Below are 8,742 nucleotides of genomic sequence, written 5' to 3'. Positions count from 1 at the left end.
GTTAATGTAATAAGGTAATTTTCTCAAAACATGGACAACTCTTACTTATATAAGACCCCAATGTTCAATTTCAGTTTGTAGTAAATGATTCAGGGGAATAGACTTTTCCAAGTGACCTTTTCCTTGCTTTCTGTCTTTCATGGAATCTAGAGAGAGTCTGGGCTTGCAACCCCCACCTCCCTTATTCTTTCTTATATAGCCACAGTTTTGAAGCTGTTTTGAGGAATACAATACTGTTTGGGTTTTTTCCAGAGTGTGTACTTTCAATATTCCAACCTCAAAATGAGAAGAGCCTGAGATCTAAAAACATTAGCTTGCAAGTTTTGGGGGTTGTTTTTTTGTGTTTTTTTTGCACTCTTCACATTAAGCTTGTGATTAAAGGCCCACTGGAGGGCTGTGTTCAGTGTCTAAAGTGAATGCTTTAAATTTAATGATATAATCAAAATAATTTTTCCCCAGAAACTACTCTTGTGCTTATTTGAGTGGATTCCAGTGTAGTTGTTTTTCCTTTTATATTATGCTTTGTGTATAAATATGAACGTGATGGTTTAGTTCATGTACAATAAGTATCCAGCTAACAATCTACTTTGCCTATTATTTATCTCCGTCAGGATGAATGTCTGCCTTTTTCTCATTCTTGGTGCATAGCCATTATTCTAATAATGTTAGATCTGCATTTTAAAAATTCCACGTGGAGTTGCTGAAAATTGCTTAGAAGTGCTTCGTACCAGAAGGTTAAATCTCAAAGAATTTTGGTCTTGCATCTAGCAAGCTAAATTGCTCCCAGCACCATTATATTAATTAATGTCAGGTCAAGCTATTTCCTTTTCTTTGTGCTCAATTTCAAGTACCCCAGCAAGTGATTTTTGGCTGTGGCAACCACAAACAGATTTGAACGGTAGAGGTTTGAATAGACTCAAACCACTTGCTATTCTGAAAATAGGCACTTAGTTACACCTTAGACAGTATTGTATCACTTTTAACAGTAATTCATTCAACTCTTTTTTAAAAAAAACTGGTTTGAAATTGCTTAGATACCATCGTTGCCTCTTTTCCCTAGATATCTGTGTAAATGTTGTAGGAAGGAATTGGCCTATATCCAAAGACGGGTCTAACCCGGAATGATCTTCTGCCCTTTGCCAACTGTGACCATACCTTTTCTTATCAGCCTCAGCAGGGCAGCAGGGGAGTCAGAGCTGAAGACAAAGGGGAGTGTGCTATGTGGGTAAACCATGGAGAGCTCACCTAGGCATCCTCTGTTTTGGCCCTGATAGTACGCCCAGTGCACTGTTCAAGTTGTCCTTCCATATGATGCCTGGATCTGGGTAAAGCCATGTTGTAGGCCCACTCAGAGTGTGGCAACTGTCCTTGTGAGGTGGATTAACTGATAATCTGCTGTGGTTTAGTCATACTAACCAAAGTAGCCTTACTTTTAGGAAGGAGGACGATCAAAAGAGCTTGAAGCTATGAATTGAATTCTTCCAGGTATAAAAATACATGTGGCTATCCTATGCTGGGGTCCAGCCCCAGCAGTTCCAGGGGTCCCCAAAGGTGTGGATGGAGTCGGCGAAGAAGGAATGACACAGAGACAGCGTTCAGTTGATCAGTAGCCTTGCCAGGATCTCTAGCCACAATCTCCAGCCAAGTTCTGTGTCCATGTTCTCTCGCTAGGTTCTCCAGCCAGGTTCTGTTTAGGTTCTCCAGCTAGGTTTGGTCGCGAGGTTCTGTAGCCAGGTTCTTCAGCCAGGTTCTGTCTAGGTTGGGTTTTATTCCCTCCCTAACTTCAGGGGAAAATCTCTACCTGGGGAAACAACCTTTCTCAGAGAAGTGACCTTGGTTAAAACACACAGTGCCAAGAAGGTGAGCAAATATATTAAGAACAGTATGCCATATATGCCAGGTCCCTTGAAACAGCAAGGATGGACCGGCTCCTGGCAATCCTATACAATAAAAGCGTAATATGCTAAGTGCCCGACCCTTCAATCAACCATTCGACCAATCACTATGATGTGCACTGACTACCAGGGGCAGATGCCCTGACTGGTAGGTTAGCTTGCTGCTGGGGTCCGGCTGTTTGGGACTGGGCAAGATGGGCCAAACACGCCCTGGAGCCCTCCCACGGCCCCTCCCTGGCCCTGATCCTGCACTGGTGGGGTCCCTTGGCCTGGCCTATGCCCTCTCGCAACCCAGGACCCCTTGGTGGGTGTCGGAGTGCTGGTTTCGGCCTGATCCCCACAGGCCAGGCCGAGGGACTCCACTGGTGCACAAATCCATGCACTGGGCCTCTAGTTATAGCCATAATTAGCTAAGAATTGCTCAACCATGTCCATAGGAATGAGGATATAATTTTTGGAAGTCTTATTAAGAGACTATCATTAGCCAAAACCTTGGATGATAAAAAATGCAATAGTATATAAAATATTTTAAATTTAAGTACAGATCAAATAAACATGTGAAAACCATAGGAGCTTTTGAGGAAGAGACAAGAATCTTTAACCTACAAATATATAAATTACAATAAATAAATTTTCTTTTTTTATCTTTTACATACTAGCTGAAATTTGTTAACCTAAGGTCACCCATTATATGTATACCCAGCAGTAATTTTCAATCAGGTATTGGGGAATAACACAGGAGTGTTAAAAAGGGAAAAATCTATAACATTTACAGTAATACATACAAGTGAATGTGCAAGCAGACTGCCTCTTTTTATGCATCCTGTACCCGATTTTGCCTTCACATTGTTGGCTTTCTTTAGCTTCTGCATTTTCTTTTGATATATTTCTAAAGAAATGTTTTATCCAAGGGGGAAAAATGTTTTATTGGAACACTTTTTGAGAAGGGGGAAAACCTGAGAAATCTAGAGGTTTAAATAGAAACCTGAGTACATTTTGATTATATCAAGAGAGTTTCTCTGTCACTGCTTTGCAATGTTTCGTCTTAGACCCTGTAGGAAGTTATAATAAATCAGTTTTTATAATGAGCCACCACACCCTGAAGCCAAAGGTGCCTGGGGCGGGACCGCAACGTCGAGAGTCTAAGCCCCCGTCGCTTTCTAAAATCTATCGCAACATGATTGATGCAGTTAAAGGGTCCTAGTTGTTAATACAATTTGAGCTGCTGTTTCTGTTATTCATTTTGGAGGACAGCACTAGGACATATTCAGTCTAAACTAAATTTGGAGTTTTCCATTGAGCATTAGATGGCAGTATTAATCAAGACATTTAGAGCTGACTTATGTTGCAGCTATTCCTAAAGGTACTCATAATTCTCTTAAGAACGTTTCATGAAATAGTTATTTACCCTGAATTTTCTATTTCTGCAAAGGGAAAGTACAAAATGAACTGCAGGTCTGTTTTTTGTAATATTTCGTGTTTGATATTGACTTTTGCTTTAGGGACTTTGCTAAAAGACAAGTGACTTTATTTTCAGCTGGATATTTCTAAATTAGGTGTCCAAAATATTTATTTTGCAAATTTTAGTTTTTCTCTTCTTGTGACTGTAACTGCCTCTATGTCAATGATTAAAATTTCAAAGTTAGAGAATAGCCAGTCGTGTTATTTGTCATGGTCATGTGCACTCTCACTCAAAAGGTGCCATTTGAAAGGGCGCGGAGGGCCACCTGTAACTAGAATCCCCGCTCAACCACATATTAGCTGTGTCTATGCTCAACCGATTGAGTCCCTCTGGGCCTAAAATTCCTCACCTGTAAAGTAGTACTAATACTAGTTTCTGCCTCACAGCCTTTCTGTTGAGGATTAAGTGAATTCTTCTATGTAAAATGCTTGGAACGGGTATCTGGCCTATAGAAACCATTACACAGATGTTTTGCTGACGAGGGGGTGAGAGATGCCACTGGGTCTATGTAGTCATAACTGTCCCGAGAGTGTGTTTCTATAAAATCAGTCTGCTTTTTTTTTTTTTCTGGCTCAAGTGCCTTGCAGCACACACAATATTGGGAATGACATTTGTAAAAAGTGAGCTCTCTTGGCTGCTGTCGCCAGGCAGGTTGACCTTCAATGGAGCCCAACAGGCGGCATCATGGTTTATAGGCCACACAATGGAGGGTTCTTTTCAGTACGGACCCAACTGGGGGGTGATTCTTCCTGCCGGAAATGTCATGGAATCAGGTTCCCCAGCCCTGCAGCCGAGCGCAGCGCAGGCCACAGATCTGGCAGCACACGCCAGTGCCAGGCACGCCGCCCTCCGAGCGGAGCTGGGAGCTGCAGGACGCACATTCCCAGAGAGAAGCCCTTCGCGGGGACAGGAGCCACCCTTGGCAGACATTCAGAGGGGCACTTGGAGGGGAGGGGGACGATCATTTACCCGGATCGACAAAGACTTGGATGCTGAAATGTGAACTTTTGAGATATTGCAGATAACATTTGAGAGTTCTCAGCGCCGGTGCTGGGAGGCATCCGACCCCCACGAAGGGCAGAATAAGGCCATTGTGAGGGGCCCCGAAGATGGCATCTCAGAGATCAGAAGGGAACTATAGATCAGATGCTTAGCGTCATACACAGCTAATGGTTTTCACCAGTTCTCAGAGGGGAGAAAGTATATTTTTCGTGATATGCATGGTTTTAAAAAAAATAGCTAACATTTTAAAGTCTAGGTACATGCCAAGCACTTTATTTGCATGATTTCATTTAATCCACAGTAATGGAAAGGTATTCTTTCCTATTAGTTCCTCAGGAGAAAACTGAAGCTAGATGTTAAGTAACTTGCTCAAGGTAATTTACTGGCAGTGCATGAGTTAACTGATTAGTAAAACTGAATATGTCTTGTGTTATGCCGGTTCAGTCATTGTCTGTTAAGTGTAATTTTAAAGATATCTTTGGGTTGATACAGATGCGGTATGACTGAAAGGCTTTTATCTGATGATCTTAGTAAAAGTACTGGGTCCCAAGGTAGGTAAACAAAATAAGTATTCACCTTTATAGAATACTACCTTAAAGGACTGACTGTGGTTTGGGTGTGCTATGTGTATATACACACACACACATATATTTATAGTTATGTGAATGTCTCCATTTATGTATATGCCTCTTGCCTTCTTTATGTCTGTTATCACATCTAATAAAATTAAATATAGGATAATTTTCATCATTCTAAGTTTGGGATTTCAGGAACTCTAGACATGACAATGTTTCTGTTATATTTTATTTATTTATTTTTAAAATATATTTTTATTGCTTTTAGAGAGAGAGGAAGGGAGAGAGCGAGGGAGAGAGAGAGAGAGATTGATTAGTTGCCTCCCATATGCACCCCAACCGGGGACTGAACCTGCAACCTGGGTATGTGCCCTGACCTGGAACCGAACTGGTAACCTTTCAGTACACAGGACAATGCTCAATCAATTGAGCCACACCAGCCTGAGTCACATGACAATGCTTTGTATCTTTTCATTTTCTAAAATGTAACATTCACTTCAACATTTAAATTTGAACTTGCCTGTCCTTATTATTCCCATTCATCTATATTATCAAAAAGGAGCAACATCAGATTCTAATGTTAATATCTACTAGTGGAAATCAGGCTTTTCACTTAAACATTCCCAAATTAACCTTTCTAATAGAGTCAAAGACCTCATTTAGGAGGGATTTTTTATTTCTATTTTAAGTGATCTGAATGAAAGTATCATTTTAGGTCTCCTTGACATCCTCTTTTATCTTACATTCCATAAAATGTATCAATAGCATTCAATGAAGCTGCCAGTGGTGTTTTCCCCAGTATCTGACACTAAAGAAAAAAAAAAGGGACTCATCTGACACAATGTTTGGATATAATGTCTGAAACCACTGTTTACAAGGTCCATTGATGTTTACAGCTCTGCCACTTTCCTTCATGGTCTGCAAAGCATTTTAGTTCAGACTGAGTTATTCTTTCATAGCAACCAATTTTCTATAGTGTGGCTATTTCTTCAGCTTAGAACACTCCAAAGGGAGTTCTGATGTCTTCTTGTGAAGGACGAGTAATACATTAGTGTTGCTGGGCAGCAGAGCCCAGCGGACTGTGATTTATTTGTGGTGAAAGCAAAGATGTGCTTCCTTAACAAGTGGTGTCACAGATGACAATATCCGGTTTCTGCTAAATAGTTTGAAAGCTTGTTCTTTTTGATAATCTGTTTCTTATTAACAAAGCTCAGTGTCTCTATTCCTGCTCATACTTCTTGCATGAATGTATACATACTAGGGGCCAAGTGCATGAATTCGTGCACCTTGAAAGGAACTGTGGGCCACAAGGCTGCAGTAGGCACAAGTGCAGGTCTCGGTCCATCCTCCGCGCCCCCCCTCCCCCCCCCTCCCCGCAGTCCCTGGTGACCTGTCTGCTGGCAGCCCTGCTCCATGGTGCTGGCCCTGCTTGCACCGCTGAAGGTGCAGAGCGATTGGGGCCAGCACCATCAGCGGGTTCGAGCAGCGGCTGCTACTGCCCTAATCACCTCTCAGGAGCAGGGGGAGGTGGAGAAGCCCTCAGGAACTATCAGAGCCTGCAGCCACCGCTCACACCCGCTAATGGTGCTGAGCAATTGGGACCTGCACTGGGCAGTGGGTGCAAGAGGTGGCTTCTGGCCCTGATCTCCCCTCAGGAGCAGGGGGAGTGGAGAAGCCCTGAGGGGTGATTGGGGCTGGCAGCCACCATTTGCACCCGCTGATGGCGCCGAGTGATGGGACACTGGCAGTGGGTGTGAGCAGCGGCTCCAGTGCCGGCAGCAGATGTAAGAGGGGCCAGCACCAGCAACAGGTGCAAGCGCTGGGTGGGACTGTGGCACATGGGAGCAAAGAATTTTCAGTAACACCAGACGCTTGCCCCCATGACAGTGACTGGTGCCTTTGGTCTGGCGCCCCCGCTCACCTGCTCCACCATCCCACTCTGGCTGATGCCCACCATGTTCCGTGCATGACCCCTTGTGGTCAGCGCACATAATAGCGACCAGTTGTTCGGTTGTTCAGTTGTTCTGGTTGTTCTGTTTGTTCCGCTGTTCAGTCTATTTGCATATTAGCCTTTTATTATATAAGATACTGGAAAATGTGATTTGGATGGAGATAGAACTTGGGCTAAAAGCATTACCTATGCAATTTATATAGAATGAACAGAACACTTACTCATTAAAAAACGTACTGTATAAGATGTCAAGCAAGGCTAGGGCTAGAGTGAGTTAAGAGATGTCCCTGAAGAGTAGGGCTTGCAGGGTCTTGAGTCAATGCCTTCTTAAAGTTAGAGTCTCAGGCATCTCTCTTGACTTACCTGGTCCCTTCCCTAGTGTCAAGGACCGTGAAGGATCTCAGATTTTATCCTATTTGCAAGCTACACTTTCCAGGGTGCTGGCAGAAGACACAGGCTCCTAGGTCAGAGACTAAGGACTTTACTACTAATGGCGTATCAAGGAGCCTGAGTTTCGTGTTCGTTGTTAGCCCCTCCTGCCATCCAAGTCTGCTCTGTGATGCTTAGCAGCCCAGGAGGATAATGTGAATTAAGTGAGTTTACAATACTGCTCAGAAATCTCAAACTTAAAGACCATAATTAAGCCTGAATTTTGTCCCACATTAAGAGGTTTTCTTTATTATACTGCACAGTAAAACCAAACAAAGCAAAACCCTGTCCTCTGCTCTAAGGGAAATTACATCTCTGTCTTTCAAAGGTGTTCACTATACCAAGATACAAAGATACCCTGGAACAAAGGCTGGGAGTAGCTCTGTTCAGACCATATGTATTAGCATGAGAGACCCACACAGAATTGTATCTGAACACAATGTTTTATGAAGATTAAATGAGGAAGTGTGTCTAAAGCATTCAGTCCAGATTGGGGAATGTAGGAGCTCAATAAAGGATTGCTTTTTAGTCCTCCCTTCCCACTCTGAAGCATGGTACCACTTACATCATTGCCCTAAAGCCAGAGGGTTAGTTGAAGGTAGGAACCACATTTTTTCGCTCTTACTATGTGGATGGAATAATATTTTCAGACGATTTCTGACCAGTTTATTTCTGCATATGAATCCAATCAACATCAAATCTTTCTATCCACTGGCGACTACTGAGTTCATGTGAATCGTTATTTTCCACTTCAGGTTCAGGCCTACACAGATCTTGAATCAATCCTTACCAGGTAGGCCATGTTTTAATAGTCTTGGTCTGCCATACTTACTGATGCATATCTATTAACCTGTATGGATGGACGATAGATTTCTGGTCAACCTCTTTGCTCTCTGATCCATTCCCCACCCTTATCATACACAGCTCTGTACAGTATGGGGATGACTCCTTCCACCTGCATTTCTATACTTCCTTTGACAATCAGCTTCCACTTACATTTAGTCAATGGGACACAGAGGCAGGAAAAGGAAGGGGAGCCATGGGATTTCTCTCCCCCTAACACTCTTATTTTGGATAGATTTCTGACCATTCTTGCATCTACCCGGTGATGCCAGCTCTGCTGGTCAGTACCTCCTCTATGGTTCTGTATTTTGATGGGCAATCCTAGCTCTTATGCTCCAATAACATGATCTCGTTCTTCTGTTTCTCCAGTCCCACAGGACATAGTATGCCCTTGCTGTTGTCTGGATGACCTCCCTAATTCCATACTTGTCCCCTTTACTCTGTGGAACTATCTGACGTGGGTTCTGTTTCTTGAATGGTCTATAATTGTTATAGTGAGATACCCATATATTTTCCCAATAAGTAATTTTCTCCTAGCCTCCTCTAAAAGTAGCCCAATCTTTTGATCATGGTCCAGTCTTGAAT

The sequence above is a fragment of the Myotis davidii genome, unplaced genomic scaffold (genome assembly GCF_000327345.1).
Source record: "Myotis davidii unplaced genomic scaffold, ASM32734v1 scaffold419, whole genome shotgun sequence".
NCBI classification, from domain to species: domain Eukaryota; kingdom Metazoa; phylum Chordata; class Mammalia; order Chiroptera; family Vespertilionidae; genus Myotis; species Myotis davidii.
The sequence above is the reverse complement of the archived record's forward strand: the minus strand, read 5'-3'. Positions refer to the sequence as shown.